Source organism: Micromys minutus (genome assembly GCF_963924665.1).
Source record: "Micromys minutus genome assembly, chromosome: 14".
In the NCBI taxonomy this organism is placed as follows: Eukaryota; Metazoa; Chordata; class Mammalia; order Rodentia; family Muridae; genus Micromys; species Micromys minutus.
The window spans coordinates 53,319,937-53,342,229 of record NC_137983.1 but is presented as its reverse complement, the minus strand read 5'-3'; positions in this window follow the sequence as shown (position 1 = coordinate 53,342,229).

Sequence of the window (22,293 nt, the reverse complement as noted above, 5' to 3'; positions counted from 1 at the left end):
AGAGGATAGAGATCTAGATCTCAGCCCTGTGGTTTTGGGGTCCCTTCCCAGATACTTTAACTCCTGGAAGGCAACAAATAGCAACACAGACTGGCAGGAGCAAAGAAGTGACCTGTTGTGACCTGTTGTGACCTGAAAGAGTCTCCAGTGTAGCAGTCCCCAACCCTCCTAATGCGGGGGACTCACCAACAGTAAAACTTTACGTTGCTACTTATTAACTAATCTTGCTACAGTTAGGAATCATAATGTAAGTACCTGTTTTCCAATGGTCACCGGCTCCTGTGGAAGGGCTGTTGGACCTTGCCTTCTAGTTTGGAGTTTCTGTCTCACATAAAGGGAGGGACCTGATTCACACAAGGCCACACCCCCTATGGTTCCAGGGTGGGCAAGTATCTCTTCTGTAGCATTTACTGCCTTGTTCCTGGCAGCCTGAAGGTCATCCTCAGTGCTGGTTTGGGGTTAGCTGATCAAGCTAGAGGAGCTATGGCCAGTCCCGTGGGGTAGCAGCCACTGAGCTTGGCTAGAAGCTCTGAGACACAGAGCTTTAAGGTTTTCCTAGTGCTCTAGGATGTGACTGGTGTGCACTTGCCCCCGTGTCCCATCCCAACAGCCACACACAAGAAAGAAGGATTTATACTCCCAATGCCAGCTCTTCCCGGATCCACTTCGTGGGGGTCCAGAACACTTGCCACAAACTCACTAGGAAGAGGGATTTCTAGTGGTTTGTTTGGAGGGAAGTCTTTCTAATAAATGGCAGTGTTTATTTGGCAGTGATTATTTGGGATAGTAATATGCTTAGATTTTTTTTTCTTTTGAGACAGACTTGCTGTAGACCGATACAACTTCAACTCTGCATCAACTCCTAAATATGGTGAGATTCTGACCACACAATATTTTTATAAAAGTTTTATAAAATGTAAACAACTGCTTATAAAATTTGACTGTTCATTTGCAATCTGGCTGTCCTACAACTTGCCCTGTAGCCCAGGCTGGCCTTTAACCCAAAGATCTGCCTGGCCAGAAATTATTTTATACCTCCTACATTTCTCGTTTTGTATAAGAAGTTGCCTGATAATTACTTAGTTTCGGATACATTTAACATTTGGTTGCAAAGGAAAGTAAGAGGCCTCTGACCGCAGTGCACAAAAAGGAAGGTAAGAGAAGTCTCAGATCCCAGGGTGTCCAGGAAGGATGCCCTCTGCAGCACAGCTGTCGGGAGACACCCACATGGCATCAGTTTGGGCCATGGGCAGCAGGTATAGAAGGCATTACAGTTGGACAGGCAGATACTGTGCCTGGAGTAACTCCTTGTCCTGATAGACACCATGTTTAAAACAGTTAAAAGCTGGACATGTGAATCGCCTCTACTGAGGACTCGGGAGGCTGAGGCAGGTGGACCATGGGCAGTGTGGGAAGGAGCTGGAATGTTGGTGAGTTCAGCCCATGCTGAACTACATAGCAAGGCTGATGGGTGGGTGGGTGGATGGATGGATGGCACCATCTTGAATCTATTCCTTTTCTACTAATTGAGATGTGCTCTGTAATGGAAATTATAAATTAAAATGTATAATTTAAGGTAAACAAAAAGTGAACAAGACAGGAAATTAACAATTATTCCATGGTCCATATACATAATTTTCTAAATAGTTCCAGGTCTTTGCACTGTCCTCCTGATTTAACAGTGCAGTATATTCTTCATTAAGGAACCATTCACTGGGCTGGAGAGATGGCTCAGCAGTTAAGATCACTGACTGCTCTTCAGAGGTCTTGAGTTCAAATCCCAACAACCACATGGTGGCTCACAACCATCTGTAATGGAATCTGATGCCCTCTTCTGGTGTGTCTAAAGACAGCTACAGTGTACTTCTATATACTAAATCTTTACAAATATTTATTTTTTTTAAAAAAGTCATACACATAACTTTCCATGGGAAATAACCTCCAGGCAAGTCTTCCTGCTCCCAGTTTGGTAGGAGAGACAAGGACACATGTGAGTGTCACATTCTGTTTACTACATGCAGCCAGGGTCAGTATTTTAACCTTTAAAAAACCTTTATCCTGTGGCTGGAGAGATGCCTCAGCCATTAGAGTGCATGTGTGGTATTCTTCCAGATGACCTGAGTTTAGTTCCCAATACACTGGGCAGACAGATCGTACTCACAACTGAAAAATAAGGGTGTGGAGAAAATGCCTTGGTGGTTAAAAGCACTTGCTGCTCCTGCAGGCAGCTTGGGTTCAGCTCCCAGCATCCACAGTGGGAACTGAACCGGAGCCCTCTACTAGAGTGGCAAGCAGTGCCTCCAGCTTCCATGATGATGACTTCATGCTTGTCCCTTCCCGCTGCCCTCATTCCTCTTCCCCAACATTCCCCACCTTCTCCCTGGCAGCAATGCCATTTTATCCTGCAGGCCTGGTGATCTGACTGTCCATCCGTAACCTGCCAATATGTACGAATGTGCTGGTACCTCTCATGTATGTTGGCTTAGATTCCTTTAGGTAGATATCAGGAGCGGTCTAGTTGGGTTGGAAAATTATTCTGTGCCTAGTTTATTGAGAAACTGATACACAGATAATGACCACACTGACTTACACTCCCACCCACAGAGATAAGGTCTCTTCAGCCAGCCCTCTCCTCTCCTCACCAGCATCTGCTGTTTTTATTTTTGTTTCTTTTGGGGGAGGTTAAGACAAAGGCAGGCAGATCTCTGTGAATTAGAGACTATGTAGACCAGGCTGGCCTCTAATCCATAGAGATCTACCTGCCTCTGCCTCCCAAGGGCTAGGATTAAAGGCACATGCCACCACACCCGGATGTCTTTATTTCTTGCTAGACATTCTAGCTGGGGTGAGATGGGATATATATATATATATATATATATATTCATTGACCATTTCTGCTTGTTCTTTACAGAACTGTAGTCAATTCCTCTGCTCATTGATTGGATTATTGGAGGTTTCGTTTATGCCTAATTTATTAAATTCTTAGTGTATCCTCTGGTATTAACCCTGCATCAGATGAAGAGCCTGTCCCCGTTCTGAAGGTTGTGCCTTCACATCCTTTGCTGTTACAGAAGCTCTGGTTTTATTGTTTTACTAAAGATGTTTATTTTTATTTTAAGCGTGTGAGTATTTTGCCTGCATGAATGTGTATGCATGTCACTACAGTGTGCATACTTAGCACCCGCAGAGCCTAGAAGTGACCTCAGATCCACTGTAACTAGAGTTCAGTCGCTGCGGGGCAGCTAACAGCCGTTTGTAACCACAATTCAAGGGAACAGAATGCCCTTCTGGCCTCCAAGGGCGCCAGGCATGAGTGTGGTACACACACACACACACACACACACACACACACACAAGCAAAAACAGTTACTTGGTTGTGTATGCATTGCAGGTGGTCTTGAGCCACATGACATGGGTACTGGCCCTCACTTAACTCAGTCCTTCTCCCTCCTCCCTTTTAAAGAGAGAATGGAGTTGAAAAGGAAGCTGCCTGCCATGTGTGACAGGTGCTGCCACCACTGCCACTATCAGCTACCTCATCCTCACCAGTGGTTACAAAAGCCAAGAGAAAGGCCAGTATCGAGGGACCCAGTGTCTTAACTCAGCAGAGAGACCAGTGAGCAGCCGAACAACGGGCTCTCACTGGCTGACAGTTGTCACATACCATGCCTTGTGTGGTGGTTTGGATGGCATCAGCCCTCCAAAGACTGATAGACCTGAATGTGTGGGTCCCAGTTGGTGGACTGTTCAGGAAGGATTAGGAGGTGTGTCACTGCAGGTGGTGAGTTTTGTAAAGCCCATGCCAGGGCCAGGCTCTCTCTCTCTGTCTTCAGCTTGTGGGTCAAATGTAAACTCTGAGCTACTGTTCAGTCCTGTGTCTGCCTGCTCGCTACCATGCTCGCCGCCATGACGGTCAGGGACTCAGACTCAGAAACTGAGCCAGCACCTAATGAAATGCTTCCTTCACGTACACGTACACACACACACACACACACACACACACACACACACACACACACACACAGAGGCACTGCCCAGCACTATAAAGACCAGTTTGTGCACTCTGATTCACTTGTAGAGCCTCCATACATCTAATTTATGTTCACACTTGGTAACAGAATTCACTACCGAGTGGCTGTCTCAGTCGGGGTTTCTATTCCTGCACAGACATCATGACCAAGAAGCAAGTTGGGGAGGAAAGGGTTTATTCAGCTCACACTTCCACATTGCTGTTCATCACCAGAGGAAGTCAGGACTGGAACTCAAGCAGGTCAGGAAGCAGGAGCTGATGCAGAGGCCATGGAGGGATGTCACTTACTGGCTTGCTTCCCCTGGCTTGCTCAGCCTGCTTTCTTATAGAACCCAGGTCTACCAACCCAGGGATGGCACCACCCACAATGGGCGGGGCCAGAGGTGGCTCCACCCACAATGGGCGGGGCCCTCCCCCTCCCCCTCCCCTCTCCCCTTGATCACTAGTTGAGAAAATGCCTCACAGCTGGATCTCATGGAGGCATTTCCTCAATTGAGGCTCCTTTCTCTGTGATAACTCCAGCTTGTGTCAAGTTGACACATAAAACCAGCCAGTAAGTACACTTGGTTTCTTTTTTTTTTTCTTCCTTCCTTCCTTCCTTCCTTTTGGTCCTTCTTTCTTTCTTTTCTGTGTTTATTGCATCTTGGGTGTTGAGTATGGGATTTCTTCTCCTGCTTGAAACACTGGCTGTCTGTTAGATGAAGTTCAGCTTACTCTTTAAGCTTATATGGGACCATAAGTATATATCTCATGCTTATGAGGCCGTAGTTCAGGACAAAGGCCTGCACAGTCTCCATGCTGTACCCATTCCACTGACTCCTAGCGTCTGCTGTTACTCAGCAGAATCAGTAGTTCATCGGATTACCTTTCAGTGTGATCTAGTTTTGCTCTTGCTCTCAGCCTTTAAAGCTATCCCCACTTTGAACTCATCTGGTAGGGTCCATGTGGTTTTAGACTGTTGGCATTAAGGACTTTGGTACTCCCTCAAGGTCTCAGCCTCTGTGGCTTTCTCTGAACCTCAGACCATCTTAACAATGCAGTTAAAGAACATTTTCAAGGTACATAAAGTTTCACACCTGTAATCCCAACCCTCAGGAGCCTGAGGCAGGAGGATGAGTTCCAGGCCAGTGTCTTACTTTTCTTTTGCTGTGAAGAGACACCATGACCAAGAAGATCAACTACAGAAGAGTGTATTGGGGTTTGCAGCTCAAGAGGGTGAGTCCCTGACCACCGCGGTGTAGCAGCAGACAGGCAGGTGTGTGGTTGGAAGAGTAACCGAGGGCTTAGGTATGGATCCAGCAACACCTGGCTAAAAGGTACTGGGGCCAGTTTTTTATTTTTATTTTTTTAAGATTTATGTATTATATATAAGTACACTGTAGCTGTCTTCAGACACACTAGAAGAGGGCATCAGATTTATTACAAATGGTTGTGAGCCACCATGTGATTGCTGGGATTTGAACTCAGGACCTCTGGAAGAGCAGTCAGTACTCTGAACCACTGAGCCATCTCTCCAGCCCAGCTTTTTGAAACCTTAAATCCTACCTCCAGTGACTCACTAGCCCCCATAAGGCCATACCTCATCCTTGCCAAAGAGTTCCACCAAGTGGGGACCAAGTATTAAGATAAATGAGCCCGTGGGGACCTTTGTCATTGGCAGCACCACAGCCAGCCCAGGATACAGAGCAAGGCATCTGAAAGCAAACATTTTCACGGATCCACCTGGGTCTGAGGGATTTCCGGGGTATCTAGCCTGTTGTGCTGCCGGAATGGAAGTCACATCACACCCTCCTATCACACCCAACTTCCAGGGACTGTGACTGACTCTTTTTACTTCCCAGGACCTGTGTGTACTGGAAATACAGTTTGAACAAATGCCAAAATCAGTCACTTCAAGTTGAAGTAATTAGTTTGAAATTCTAAAAGCCATCAAAGCAATTTCCTCCTCGAGACTCAGTGATCCTGTAACTCAATACCTCCCTGTGGCTTGAGGAACTCTTGGGAAGTTGGTTATTCACAGGAGCCGGGTCAGTGGGATTAACTGGGAAGTGGCCCCGTTGTACTTTAATTTAAACCACATGAAGCTGCTCCAATAGGAGAGCAGAGTCATTTTCTGGGTAAACTGCCCAATTACACGAGTCGGAGTGCAAAACGATAGAAAACTGATGGCAACATGAAGTTCACCTCTTCTGTCAGACATATCGCAGGATCCAAGCAGCAGCAGAAGTTCACTGTGAGTGTAGCAGGGGCACGTGGAGATACAGTCATGACAGCAGCCTGCCTAGCTTGTGTGTACTCTTGTGCTCACATCCTTCGTAGCTTGGGTGTGCTCTTGTGTTTACACCCCTCATAGCTTGGGTGTGCTCTTGTGTTTACACCCCTCATAGCTTGGGTGTGCTCTTGTGTTTACACCCCTTATAGCTTGGGTGTGCCCTTGTGTACACTCCCGTCATAGTTTGGGTGTGCCCTTGTGTACACTCCCCTCATAGTTTGGGTGTGCTCTTGTGTACACTCCCCTCATAGTTTGGGTGTGCCCTTGTGTACACTCCCGTCATAGTTTGGGTGTGCCCTTGTGTACACTCCCGTCATAGTTTGGGTGTGCCCTTGTGTACACTCCCCTCATAGTTTGGGTGTGCCCTTGTGTACACTCCCCTCATAGCTTGGGTGTGCCCTTGTGTTCACACCCCTCATAGCTTGGGTGTGCCCTTGTGTACACTCCCCTCATAGCTTGGGTGTGCCCTTGTGTTCACACCCCTCACAGCTTGGGTGTGCCCTTGTGTACACTCCTCTCATAGTTTGGGTGTGCCCTTGTGTACACTCCCCTCATAGTTTGGGTGTGCCCTTGTGTTCACACCCCTCAGTAACCATCTCCTTTCACCATTTCACAAGACTGGGGAGGCTACAGAGACAGGATAGTTCCACACACTGTGTGCACGGGTCTAGTCCTGACTCGGTGCAGAATGCTAGGGTGCCTTGTGCTGTGGGCTGTGTCACAGGCACTAGGACAGTTAATTCATCTGTACTGAGGCGTCATTGGGACCTCAAGTCTCAAACCTCTCGACTGACTCAGGAAGTGCAGATAGAGAGGGATCCAAAGACATACATGGTCAGATGCCAGCAGCTGTTCCTTGGAAATCCTCTCAAAATATTTTTTTTGTGGTTATTGTGACTTGTTTTTGAGACATTTTGATATGCCCATGTTGGCCTCAATGGCTGTGCTAGCCAGGGATGATCTTGAACCCTGGATCCTCCTGCCTCCGTCTCCAAATGTCGGGATTACAGCCATCCCACCTGGGCACGGTTCTCTTTAAATGTCAGATTTGTAAGGTGAGATCTCTAAGAGACACATGGAGGTACTTAAGTACCTGCTGTTTCTGTTGGTTTTGTTTTCTGGAACTATGGTCTTAATATTGTAGCTCAGGCTAGCCTGGAATTTACTATGTATCCCAGGCTAGCCTCAAAAATTGTCTAGGCTTCCTGGGAATCAAATCATGAGCCACTAAGTCTGCAAATCTTATTGCCTTCTCAGTATGTGAGAAAAAGGCAGGTGTCCAACTGTGAGACTGAGAGTAGGCCAACCATTGCGCACACGCAATAACCACAAACAAAATATACCTTCTTCCCCAGTGTCTGCTGAAGTGTTGGTGCTTTAAATTATATTTTCAGCACACAAAGAAAACCTCAGGGACTACTCAAGGCTGTGCTGTCCCCTCTGCCCCCCACTGAGTATGAGAATTCTGAAGCAGCCTGGAGTGGCTGCCACAGCACCTGCTTAAACAAACAGCTTGGGTTTCTGGGCTATAGACCTATAGACCTGTTTTTGGTTTTTGGTTTTTTATTTGCTTTTTGTTTTGGTTTTTTCAAGACAGGGTTTCTCTGTGTAGCCCTGGCTATCCCGGAACTCATTCTTTACACCAGGCTGGCCTTGGATTCAGAGAGATCCACCTGCCTCTGCCTCAAAAATTCTGGGATTAAAGGCTTGCACTACCACCCAGAGGCAATAGACATTCTTGCCTCTAAATCATTTGCCTCTGAAATACTATAAAAATGCTTAATAGTCACGAGTCTGTCCACACGTGAACATGTTCTCAGTTCCCATCTGTGCCGTGGTGTTCCTCACTATGGCTCTGTAAATAAGTGTTTGTCACCCCCCTGAGAAATGACAAGGTACACTCAAATTTGTTATAATAGACTGTTGACAACAGCATCCAAAAACTCTACCAAGCAAATGTTTATGTAAATAAACACAGGCAAACAGACATGTAAAATAAATTTTTAAAAAGTAAATAGACAGATAGGTAGATAGATAGACTATATGTAATTTTTATTGTCCCGATACCAGTATCCTTTGTCTAGCCTCAGTCTCTGTGGCTCCTCACACTGAGGTCTCCCCCATGATACCCTCCCTTCAGCAACAGAGGAGTGCTCCCTCAAGTGGCCACTGTCACTCCCCATGACCCTGTTGCCACTTCAGAGCCACAGAGGTGAGCCTGACCTTTCCCACCTCAGACCAGCCTAAAGCAGGAGAAAAGGCTGGGGTAAGGGGCAAGGTCCATTATTAAACATGGCCGAACAGCCATGGAGGAGGCTCACAGGGTCCACAGCAGTCTACCCCGTAGCTGACTGTGAGTGAGGATCGGGTGTATGGGACATAATGTTTCAAGAGACACACAATCTCCTGTTCCTTAGCTCAAGCCAGCAGGTGAGACAGGGTAGCACATGGAATCCCAACCCTGGAGATGCTTTTCCAACATGGGGAAAGAGAGCCCCGTGAATTAGCTCAAGGCAGATTGCACGGATACATGTCTATAAGGAAACAAAACACAGGAAAAGACCTGGATTCACGGCACAGAGGATGACAGCCCCTGGTTCTACCGGACAACATGGATCAGCGTTTGCTAGTTTGTTGATCCTCACCCGTGTGGTGGGCTTTGAAGGAGAGGATGGGGAGGGCAAACCACTTAGAGTGTTGGGTCTTAAAGACGGCCAGGTCAGAGGCTGAGAGCAAAGGAAGCACATCAAAGTGACCAGGAGAGGGCAGACAGCAGGCAGGGAGACCTGGAGACCCCGTCACCGTATCTGTGATGGCAGCTGACACAACACCATCTGATGTCCCTTCTGGGAGCAGCTGACTTGGTCACCTGTTGTGGGCCCTCAAAGATCCCAGCTGAAGGCCCCCTGCTGCCCTGGGTTGCTGTTTGGAATAAGCCTTATATTCCTTTGGGTTGGAGATACAAACTCCAGGAGCACATTTCTTGGAGTTGGGCTGTGAATTAGTGATTGGAGATTACATGAAAAACAATGTCCATTCTGAGAGGTCTTCATCCAAATGCCTCCTATGTCAGGAAGCCATGTGAATAAGGCCCTGAGGCTGGGAGACCTTCCCGAAGTCATGGGGGTCCTTCTGGGAGGGACAAGAATATCCAAGGAGGAACTTGGAGACAGCAAGTGTGATAGTAGAGATCACAAACTCCAGGAAGAAGCCCCAAACCTGGGAAAGAAGGAAGCCTGGAGGATGGGAAGGGGACATTCCCAGTGTCCCCAGGCATTGACCCCTGACCCCTTGACTTCAGCCCAGGGAATCCCTCAGACTTCGGCCTCCTGCAATGAAGGTTGTTAAACTTCGCTTCAGCCACTACAGACAGAAGTACAGAGAAGGGGTGAGGGAGCACCCCGAGGGGTCCAGTGTAGCAGATCCAACCTGTTTGGGGAACGGTCTGAGCATGCTCTGTGGGATGCAGAGCACTTAAGCAGTAACTGGATCAGATGGGGGGTTAGATGGAAGAGAGCACCTCTGGGAGGGTTTATTCTACTCTTGTAGGGGGACAAAGTGACAGCAACAGTGTCCTCATCAGAGGAAGCACATGGTGGCCCTGGGGTGTGTTTCTTCAGGGCTAAAAAGGAGCAAAGAGCTGGTCCAGGACAGGAGTGTCAGCTGTGTAAATGATGTCCCCGATGGAGTCCCTGGTCCTTCATACAGTGGGGTGAGGGAGGGTCGGCTGGAGTCTGATCCTTCTTACACTAGACTAACACTTGAGTTTCTGGCAGAATCCATGGGTAAAGACGTGGGGTGAACCTACTGGAGTCCCTGCACCCTCTGTACCTTTGACAAGGGTGGTGACATTAGCTGGCCAGCCAGTGTCTATAGGGAGACCTGGAAGGCTTTTGATGCACCTGCTGTCTCAGAGGCTGAGGGCTGGTCAGGCAAGAGACTTGATAGGCCAAGTCATCTGAGGGTCAGATGTTGGGTCTATTGAGTGATACCTCAGCCTTTGTCACCTGAGCCCTGCCACCCCCAGCAGCTTGATTTGGGAGGGACCTGCATAGTGAGTTCAAACAGAGGGGTGTGGCCTCAGGATGGAGCCAGAGGTTGTCTGTCCTTCCTTGTGCATTTCTGTGTCAGGGAGATTTCTGCAGCCACACGGTGCCAGTGGGCGTGTGGCCTGAGAAGAGCCGCAGCTCGGGTAGTGGTCAGCCTCTTGGAAGTCGGCACTCCGCGTCCATTTTTTTGAACTGTTTTCTAATGTAGTGAAATATGCCTAACAGAAGCTTTTTGTGTCTGTCTGTCTGTTTGTTTGTTTTCCAGACAGCCTGTGGCACACCTTTAACCCTAGCACTAGAAGCAGGCAGATCTCTGAGTTTGAGACCAGTCTGGCCTGCAAAGCTCCGGGACGGCCACAGCTACACAGAGAAACCCTGTCATCTCAAAAACAAAATGAAATTTTAAAAAAGAAGCTGTTTTTTCCCACTATTGACCCAACCCCCACAATGAGGCCTTTTTATTTTTTATTTTATTTGAGTATATGTTTTACATCTGTAGAAAAACCTCACAGGATTCTCTTAGGGAAAAAAATCTGGGTTTCGTTGTTGTTGTTTTGTTTTTTCTTGTTTCTTCACGGTGCCTGGTGCCAGCTAAAGTCGCCAGCTCTATGAAACCAACTGGCAGGTGGGGGCAGGTTATTCTTCCCTTAGATCTTTGAGCTGCAGGTCAAACCTGGGGCTCATGGGCCATGCTTATTCAACCCAAGAACAGCACAGGGCACCAGCACGAAGGGGTTCTGACCATCTGGCCATGGTAACCGTATGCAGATGAACTTTTAGTGTCTCCTCAGCTAACACCTTCTAGTCTGAGGCTCCGTCCAGTGTTGTGTGTACCAGAACCATCTTCCTCTTCAGGGCTGAGTGATACATCATTATGAGTGTACATCACGTATTTGTTGGCCGTCTGTTGATGGGCACCCAAGGTTCTTCCGTCCTTGGGATGTCCCGAATAATGCTGTGTGAACCCAGGCTCACAGGTACCTGACTGAGTCCTGAATTCTGTTCTTTTGGGGTTCCATGTTTGATGGTTATGTCTGCCCCCTTTGTTGCTTCTATTGCCTTTCTGAGTCCAGCAAGCATCTGCTTCCTGTGTAGATGGCCAGACTCTGTTCTGACAAGTTGGCCTGACTCAGCTCAAGAGTCATACCTCAGGGTGCAGAGAGTCTGTTGAGCTGAGTGTTTCCTGTTCAAAATGCCCCACGCCAGCATGGAGCCTGAGCCAAACAAACCCTCTGCCTGTGGAAGGCTGTGGAAGGACTCAAGAGGGGATGCTGAGCAGGAAGGAGCTGAGAGGTTATTAGGGGACTGTGCAGGAGTGGAACAGGAAGCCAGTCTGAAGGCAACCGTTTCGCAGGGCTTTGCAGGTCTGACCTTTGAGGAGTAGGACTCAGCCAGAGCCCAGGACCCAGACACAGGGGCCTGATGTTCACCACAGGTCTGGCACAGGATTGGGCCTGGCCAAGCTGGAGCATCCAGTGAACCCTAGCAGAGTATGGCTGAAGTGTGTTCTTCCTTCTGAAGAGGAAGAGTGAGCGGCCTGTTGTGTGGTCAGCGTGAGGGATGAGGAGACATCCACGGTTCAGAACCCACAGTAGGAGATTCCCAGTGGAGGAACTTAGTAACCTTCCCGTTAGCTCAATAAAGAACTAGGGGAGTCAGCAGGAGTGGGCCGTTCATACCCTCTGCATCGGCCTCTGAGAGACGATTCTAACTACTTAGTGAGGAACTTTTCCTCTGGGGGAGGTCCCATCTTAGGTGACACATATTAGGGCTGCATGACTGCATTTTCTTTCTAGAGGCCACGTGTTCCTTGTTCCCTGGGAGACCTGGAGTAAATGCTAAGTGTCAGCTGCAAGCTGTCAACATCTGGAGATCCAGGGCTGGGTGGGTGTGTTGGCAGTGACTGAGACAAAGCCAACAACAACAAAAGCCAGGGGAGTGGGAGATGTGTATTCAGTCTGCTCCTCAGTTTAAGTCCTTAGTTCTACATTCAGAGAGATGAGAAGCAACTCAGCAAACCCAAGCCATGACAGCCCCAAGGAATCATTAACTTGCCTCGTGAAGGTAGAAAGAGTTGTGAGTTGGGGGACATAAGCCTGTAACCCGGAGGGCAGCCCTGGCATGGGGGTTGGGAAGGCTGGTCTTCCAGTTCTGCTATTATTCTCTCTTTTCCAGCCCGGGACTGCTGTGTCCCTTGTCATTAGGCTTCTCATAAGACAGGGACGCAGCCTAAGGATTAAGAACCTCTTGTTGAGGAAGGAGTTCTTGAAAAAGTGGGCTGAGAGGAAGCCACTGCCACCTGGGCTGTGCAGGGCGCTGGGAGCATGGGTGATAGCAGAGACTTCCGAGGTGGGAGAGCTTCTTCCGTCCACGATACCCCAGCTTTCCCAGCTCATGGCTTTTTGTGCTGTGTGGACTTGGTTGTGTCTGGTCCACAGTGGCCTACAGTAGCTTTACTACTGTAGTGAGTTTATTACGTACATAGCAAGCTAAATGTAAAACAGAAATAGTGAGGATTGGAGGGACAGATGACAGGCAGCAACACACCAGGCCTGGCACTGACAACGTCTAGCCTGTGAGTGTGCAAACGGGAGGTCACACTGTCCAGTCAGGGCTTACGAACATCCAGGAAACTGGACCCGGAAACGTGCTGAGGCACGCAGCCAGAGCTCCTGACCAGGGGAGTCCGGAGTGAGCAGCGGCCCCTCAGCAAGGTTTCCAAGTGCAAGACCAAGATGGTGAGGATGTCACCAAGCTCACAAACCCAGACTAGGGGAGCTAAGACAAGTCAGTCAGAGTTCCCAGCTGAGCTCTCTCCATGGATGAGTGTCCTATGACTGAATTTCTGGCTTCTCATTATTTTTTTTTTTTTTTGTTATATTTGAAAGAAAAGTTAAATTTGCATACAATATATTTTGCTCATATTCCCACCCCTGCTCCAAGACCCCCAAGACTTTTCCCACCCAACTCATGTTCTTTCTTCCTACCTCGAAATACAAAAACAAACAAACAAAAAAAAAAAAAAAAACAGAAACAAGAAACCCACAACCAAAAACACCCAGAAAACAAAATAAAACCCAGAAAGACAGAAACCATGAAGATAACAACAAAAGCACACACAGAAGCATAGAGTCATTCTGCACTGGCTGACTCCTCCTGAGCACGGAGCCCGCTCTAGAGCGGTGGACACTCAGTGTCTCTCCACCGAACAAAACATGGCAGCATCCAGGCAGACATGGCACTAGATGAGCTGTTTTTGCATCTTGTTCCTAAGGCAAATAGAAGACTGGCTTCCAGGTGGCTAGGAGGAAGTTCTCTCAAAGCTCACCTCCCACAGCGACATACTTCCTCCAACAAGACCACACCTCCTAATAGTGCCACTCACTAGACCAATCATATTCAAACCACCACAGGGATCAAGCCAGTAAGCAGCACTTCTCTACATTCTCTGCATCAGCTCCTGCCTCCAAGTTCCTGCTCTGCTTGAGTTTCCGTCCTCAATGCTAGAGGCTATCTGGTCATGATAGACTTCAACCTTAATTAGCAGTTTTCCCACAGCTTGGTACCATAAGAGAATCTATGAGAGGTTATTGGTGAAAGTTAATCTCTGTTGTAGCAGAAGACCCCAGATTTTGGAGATGCCAGTATGATGAGATGCCCACCTTGAAGACCGTCAGTTGGTTAGTTGAGCTGCCCTGAGCCTAGAAGACAAGCTGTGTATACTGCAAAAGGTGAGGCCAAAAACTTCACCAAACCCTCTTGAGGAGCCCAGAAGATCATGAGTGGATCCCAGACATTCGGCATGAATTATTTACACAGATGGAGTTTGGTTTTGCTTTGCTTTGATTGTGATTGTATCCTGGCTGTTTCCTCTTAAAGTAGGAAAGTATTTAACTTATTTTATTTTTACTTTATAGAGGCTCATGGCTGAGAGACATCAGATTTTTTAAAGTCTTTGGATTATAAAAGAGACTGGTTATTTTGAATAGACTGAAATATTTAAGTATTTGAGTGTCTAAAGACTGTGAAAGTTTGTAAGTTTGTGAAATGCCTTATATTGTGATGTCTTTATTAATTCCATGATCTTGGTGATGAACAAGAAAGGAGTTGTTGTGTTTGTGTGTCAAGTTGATGGGTCAGTTGTGCTGGCTAGTATGATATCATTTTAACACAAGCTAGAGTCATTGGAGACAAGGAAGCCTCAGTTGAGAAAATGCTTTCTATGATCAGGCTGTAGGCAAGCCTATAGTGCATCTCCTTAACTAGTGATTGATGTGAGTGAGGATGCAGCCCCATGTGGGTGGAGCCACCCCTGAGCTGCTCTATATGTGGTGAGTTCTATAAGAAGGCAGGCTGAGCGAGCCATAGAGATCAAGCCAGTAAGCAGCATTCCTCCATGCTTTTCCATTGGCTCCTCCAGGTTCCTGCCTTCACTGTGTTTGATGATGAGCTGTTGTATGGAATTTTGAGTGAAATCAACCCTCTCCTCCCTAAGTTACTTTTGGTCATGATGTTTCATCACAGCAAGAGTAACACTAACTAAGACACTATGTTAATTCCCTTCTATTACAAGAAACAGCTTCATTGATGAGGGTTGAGCGACGTGACGATGGGTACAGCAGTATGTCATTAATAGTCATTGTATCGCTGTGTTTCTCTAGCAGAATGATTGCAGGAGATTTTCCCCCGAGGCCCCTGGCTCACCTATCTCACGTTCTTGGTCATTTTAGTAGAACCTGTGTTCCAGAGATAGCCAAGCTTGTACCTTGTGCTGCAGCTGGACTTGGTAATGTGTAAGAGTCACCCAGGTGGTACTGGTTTTGAAGGTATGAAGGTGACATGAAGAACAGCTGAGACTCAGCACTATGAGAGTCCACAGAAAACCACTGGTAAAGATGCAGCCTCAGTTGCAGTTGATGGCCCAAGACTGAAAGGTCATGCAAAGGACTTGAGGCTTGGCATCATGAAGAGAGCCTATGAGAGGCTATTGGTGAAGCCTGGTTGCAGTGGAAGACTCTGGCGTATTGGAGATGCCAGTGCCATGGGATGATCACCAAGAACAGCAGTGACAGGGAAGTGGATCAACCTGAGCTTAGAGTGTTACAGAGGGCAGAGCTGGAGAAGTGACATCAGCCCTTTGGAGGAGCCCAGAAGATCATGTGTGGATCCCAAACACTGAAATAAGAAGCTGTAACACTGAAGTAGCCTTGGAGACCCCAAGATGTTTGAGATGCCAGAGCTGTGGTTATCTACTGAGGGAAGCTGCTAACAGGGAGTGGAAACACCCAGGAGAAAGCAGTTTGTTGCAGCCAACAAAGATGAAAAAAGGAGTTAAAGATCTGAATACCTCTTTGACATCAGCCATGGAGATGCAGAGTTTGGAGTTTGCCCAGCTGGTTTTCTGTTTTGCTTTGGAGATTGTAGTTAAGTGATTGGATGGATCTCAGAAGAGACTTTGAACTTTGGGTTTTTAGCACTGTTAAGACTGCTATGAACTATAGGGACTTTGGAAGTTGGACTGAATTTATTATGCTATGGCTAGATATGACCTGCATTGACTTATGTGTTTGAACAAGCCTATGAGGGCCAGCGAGTGGAATGTGATAGTTTGTATATGCTTGGGCTAGGGAGTGACATGATTAGTGGGTGTGTCCCTGTTGGAATAGGTGTGTCACTGTGTTTGTGGGCTTTGTCCTAGCTGCCTGGAGGCCAGTATCCTGCTAGTAGCCTTCAGATGAAGATGTAGAACTCTCAGATGCTCCTATAACATGTCTGCCTAGATGCTGTCATGCTCCTACCTTGATGATGATGGACTGAACCTCAGAACTTGTAAGCCAGCCCCAATTAAATGATGTCCTTTATAAGAGTTGCCTTAGTCATGGCATCTGTTCACAGCAGTCAAACCCTAACTAACACACAGGCTGCGGTCCAATTAATTCAACAATGACTGTGTGTAAACAGAAAGTCCAAGAATCTTGTATTTGTTCAGGCACACAAGGCTGGGTGTCTCTGCTGGTCTTCAGTATATGCTGAAATCTTGAAGAACTAGGCTTTAATGCCAGTGAAGGAATGGCTGTGGTAGTAAGGTGAGGGCAAACAGGCAAAAGCAATAGCTTCCTTCTTCCATGTCCTTATATACTATGTAATATAAAACTATATGATATATAGACTTCCAGCAGAAGATGTGGCCCAGATTAAAGCTGTGTCTCTCTGACTCAAGATCTAGAAGTAGACTCACCCACTTCCAGTCAAGCAGAATCTCTCTCACAGGGGAGCCTTCCATATCAGGACTGTTGTTCATCACAGATATAGTTAAGCTGACAACCAGGAACAGCCATGGGAATGCCCAAGAGTGGCTTAGTCCATCTTGAAGTAGATCCCACTTCTTCCCAAGGAACCACCATAGTGGACCTCCACAGTGACCATAGGTTTTATGTCATAGATTAAACTATTGTATCCTCTTTTAGGAAAGGTTCATCTTCCAGCTATCCTCAAGGACCTTATTTTTGCGCTGTTTTGCTATTGGCTCCCTGCCTGTCCTGGGGTGGGGATGGGAGGCAACCCATTTCCAGACCTAGGATCTTGCAGGATACTTCACATGTTTGAGTTTGAAGTGTAGGGATCAGCTCCACCCCCAGAACCAGCTTCCCAGTGAGCTTCAACAGCATAACAGTTCCCCAGTGAGTATACACCCCAGGCTTGCTATCAGTATGTGTGAACAGTGTTATCAAAAGATAACTTGTTGAGAGAAGAAAGCAAGCCTGACCTTTAAGTATTGACAGTTGAAGCCAGTGAGACGACACTGGTGGAGTTGGCTAAGTAAATCTCAGAAACATTCCCGTGAAAGAGCACCATTAACCGCTGGCAAAATATAATTAAAAGCAAAGTCCTCCAACCAGAGAAAGCAGTGTTTGGAGTCTAACATGTATGAGTTTCATAGGCCTGCTGCCAAGATGGCAGCAAACTGGAGGACAATCTCATTCCTTTGTCAACCAAGGAGCCAGGCACATGTGTGTCTAGAAGCAACATGGATGGTTCTTGACAGAGAAGACAAACAGCTCCTCCGTTCTCACTTCAAAGCATCCCACATCCCCTGGACACTAGGCAGGCATCTGTGTTTGCTGTTGTCCAAAGATAAAGAAGGCGTGTTGGGTCTTTCTGAGGATGCTCAGACTGAGATGGCTCAGTGGATAGAGCATCGAATGCTCTTCCTGAGGGCCCAAGTTCAGCTCCCAATACTCTACTTTGGGTGTGGCGGTACACCTATGTAACTTTATTTTTTTCAACGCCTACTTTTGATGATGGTTCTTAAATGCTTTTACCTCCTTTGTAGCCCACCACCTACCAGAGGTAGTGGAAAAGAAAGGAGGTGGAGGAAATGGACCTGTTTAGAGATGGTTCTTTAGAGCAAATCTCATCTGTGTTATCAGGAAATCAGCCGTTCAGTTCACAGGTAGCAGCAGCAGGTCAACTCACTCTCAAACACTTCCTGGATATACCAACAGTCTAGTTCGGTAGTGTCGGGATAGCAGCAACAGTGGTACAATCCAGCTGGAACATGGAGGCCTCAGGCAGATCAACACAAGTCAGCACGAGGAACAAGGACCAACTGTGACACCAGGAAAAGCTAAGCTCGGTGAAGATGAGAGGCCAACAAGTGTTTAGCTGTGCAAGCGAGCCAAGCCCAGCCTCTGTCACTGTAAGTCATTTTATCCTCCCTCCAAACATCACATGTCCTACATGGGTCTTGCCTCAGCACATGAGTCTGACTTAGCAAACTTCATGTGCATCACTCTGCTAATCAATCAGCATCACTCTGCCAATCAATCAGCATCACTCTGCCAATCAGCATCACCCCACCAATCAATCAGCATCACCCCGCCAATCAATCAGCATCACCCCACCAATCAATCAGCATCACTCCACCAATCAATCAGCATCACTCTGCCAATCAGCATCACTCCACCAATCAATCAGCATCACCCCACCAATCAATCAGCATCACTCCGCCAATCAATCATCATCACTCCGCCAATCAATCAACATCACTCCACCAATCAATCAGCATCACTCTGCCAATCAATCAGCATCATTCCGTCAATCAGCATCACTCTGCCAATCAATCAGCATCACTTGCCAATCAGCATCACCCCGCCAATCAATCAGCATCACTCTGCCAATCAATCAGCATCATTCCGTCAATCAGCATCACCCCGCCAATCAATCAGCATCACCCCGCCAATCAATCAGCATCACCCCACCAATCAATCAGCATCACTCCGCCAATCAATCAGCATCACTCCGCCAATCAATCAGCATCACTCTGCCAATCAATCAGCATCACTCCACCAATCAATCAGCATCACTCTGCCAGTCATCCCAAGTCCATGGAAGCAACAAGAAGCCACATCAAACCATTAATGTTTTTTGGTGTGTTTCTCTCTATGGAGTCCCAACAAATGGAACCCAACTACGAACTGTAAGGCAGACCAATACATGTGTGTCATTAGTAAAGAATCCTTCATCACATGTCCTTTCACGTGCTTACTTTAGTGTTTGCTTCATGTGTCTGCCCCAGCAAAACACCACCAACACAACTGACTTTCCAAAGAACACTTAAGTTTCTATTTCACACCTACAATTCCAATACTCGGGAGGTGAATCAGCAACATTGCTGTGAGTTTAGGGCCAGCCTAGGATATATAGCAAAGCTTTGTCACAGAAAGCAGAGCAAGAGAGAGAGAGAGAGACAGACAGACAGACAGACAGACAGACAGAGACAGAGAAAGAGGAGTTGGATATAGTAGTTTGAATGACAAAGCTGCTTCCCCTCTCTTTAGGTTCATATATGTTTAGCTTAGCCTCAGGGGCTAGAGTACCATGCATGGAGGTTGATACAGGTCTCCTCCCCCCCCACCCCCATGTGTGTCTTCAGAAGGAATAAGTTACTAAAGTGTTTACACAAGAAGCCATTCAGGTTTGCCAGTAAAAGAAAGGCCAGCGCTGAGCCTGACTTGGAAAGTATGACTTGGCTTCTGAGTAAAAACAGATGTTCTTTCCTGTGGCTGAAGTGAGCTATAGATATCCCGACATTGCCTTGGCAACTCGGTTGCCTACTTCTCCAATGTTTGTGAGCTTTGGTCATACCCTGCTCTCCTGGAGGGACAGGCGTGGTAGTTCTACTTAGCCTGTGAGAGTTTCTCTCTTCCCACTGGAGCTGACATCTCAGGCCTTCCAATATCTGCAGGCAACTAGAAATTCTCCAGTGGTATGTAGCAGCTGGGGTCAGGCAGCTACCCCATGGGTTGACTGGTACCATTCTCCTAACTTTGTCACATGACTTCTGCTTCTTCGTCAGAAACCGTAGCTTGTGTCAGCAGCACTGATGAACCCATGACCAGCCCCCTGTTCCCAGCCACCCAGGAAATTAATTGACTATGGGCTCCTCTGGTTCATGGCTCATGTCGTCTCTGGAACAGCAGCCCTGCGCTTGCTTTTCCCTCCCACCTCCTCTTCCTTCCTCACGTGCTCTCAGTTGCCTTTCCTGAGGGCTTTCCATGCAGGGCTGTATTTCCTTGACATCTTACTAAGCAGCCCCATGACAGAGTGCAGAAGCGATGCTGGCACCTTCTCGCAGGCAGGGGCTGATTTATAGGGCTGTCGGCTCAAGGCAGTGTGGATCTCTTTCACATGTTCAAGGCATGAGCTGTTCTGAGCTGCCTCAGAAGCTCATTTGTCTTCCATGACCCCCACATCTCAGCGGAGTTGACAAGGGCTTCATGGGTTACCCCCACTTCATCAGCATCTGGGAAAGGGCCTGGTTAAGAAGAAAGCCTTCCCAACAATGGAGGTGAAAGCCTTGTGCCTGGCAGCATGGTGCTTGAGGCTAGGCAGACCTGCCCAGCTGTGATGGATACCTAGCAGAGAAACCATCCCACAGGCTCCGGGCTGCACTAGAACACTCAGAGTAGTCGCTGGCTAGCTAATAAAGACTCTCTACTGGCTTAAACCCATGTCTGGACAGTCTTCTCTGGTGAATAGCTTACAACACCTTAGGATTGTTTGTTTGAAACAGCCTCACTAGCTCTGGCTGACCTGGAATGTGCAATGTAGCCCAGGCTGGCCTTAAACTCACAGATGTCTGCCTGCCTCTAACTCCTGGAATTAAAGGCCACACCATCACACCTGGCTCCTCAGAGATATTTTGCCTCTGACCCCATCCTGTCTCTCTCACTTCCTGTCTACCATGAGGTAAACAGTCTTAATTTACCGTAATTCGGTAGGTTGTTTTTATGCAGATGAAGGCAGGCACCAGGTAAAAGATAAGAGGCCTGTCATTGGGTGAGAAAAAAAAGATAGGCAGGAACAGAGTTTTAGAAAGGGAGAGGGAAGCAGGAGAACAGAGAGGCAAGATGGAGGAAGGCGAGGAGGAAGAATCTCCCTGCGGCTCTGCATAGCTACAGGCCGATATGAATATTTTATAAGGGATGGGTTTGTATAGGATGATTTGTCTTGTCTAGAAGGGCAAATTCTAGCATATAATTTGGCTCTGAGTTTATGGTGTGGATGTTTTATGGAGTGTAAAATTTACTGAGAAAATTTGAGAGAAAACCATTGCTAAATTACAAGTTTCTGGAGTTTTACATTTGTCTGGCTGGTTGGAGTGTGGGCAGAGTTCGAGGCCGGTCTTCCGCAGGGAGAGGACAACAAGGGCTTATGGCTAGCAAAGGGGGTGGGACCAGCCAGGAGGGCGCCATTGAGAGGAATCTAACACAATAGTTTCATGTGGCCCACCAGGGCCAGGGCAGTGGATGGAATGGTGCATGGAACGGCTCACCCCTTTTTAATAATTACCACAGTATGAGTCCTGTTGCTGAGGCACCTAGCGTCACCATAAGCCCAGGGACAGTGGAGCAAGAGCCCACTGGAGGGATGGAGCCTAAAAGTCATAAGACGAAAGAAAGAAGGAAAGGAAGAAGAGACAGAAAACCTACAGAGTACAAAGCAGCAGGTCACATGACCATCAGAATCACTGTACCAAGACACTGCTGAAGCTGAAAGTGCTAGCCAATGATGCAGAACCAGATAAACACCGGAAAATGGAGACACTTTTCCCATGTAGGACCCTAAACCACAGCACACTGTCAAAACTCAACATGTGACTAGTGTAGGTCTGACTCAGGGCAGCTTTAGTCCAATCCCATGGTAGAAGCCAAGCTGGTTGTGCCGCCGTAGGAACCGAGGAACCGGACTCTCGGCTCACTGCTGCAGACTGCCGGGCCAAAGGTGGAGGTGCCTTTGTAGACTTCTTTCACAAAAAGATGAGATTTACACAAACTAGAGAGCTTCACATGTCTACACCCCTCCCTAAAGTTAACTACAGCACAAGCCTTGGATTCAAGCAGCTCCCAGGCAGCTCCCAGGACACAACCCTCTCAGCTGAGTTTAGGTTCTGTTGTAGTGGTAAAACACCATGAGCAAAAGGGTTTGTGCCACCTTATAGCTTGCAGTACATCTCAGGAGCTGATGAAAAGGCTATAGAGAAACGCTGCTACTAGCTCGATCGATCTTTACCGCTTGCTCCGTTTGGTTTCTTATAGCACCAGGGCCACCTGCCCAGAGGTGGCACCAAACACAGTGAGCTGACCCTCCCTCATCAATTATTAAGACAGCACCCCACAGAACTGACTGCAATCCAGTCTCACAGAGGCATTTCCTCGATCGAGTGTCCTTCTCAAATGACTGCCTGTGTCAAGTTGACATTAAAAGCTAGCCACAGCTTCTCAGTGACTAATTTCTACCTGGACCTTGTTTCTTTGAGAAAAGTGCAACAATTTTGATTTGTCTTTTTAAAAATCACATTGGTTGGTTGGTTGATTGATGGTTGGTTGGTTGGTTGGTTGATGGTTGGTTGGCTGGTTGATGGTTGGTTGACTGGTTGG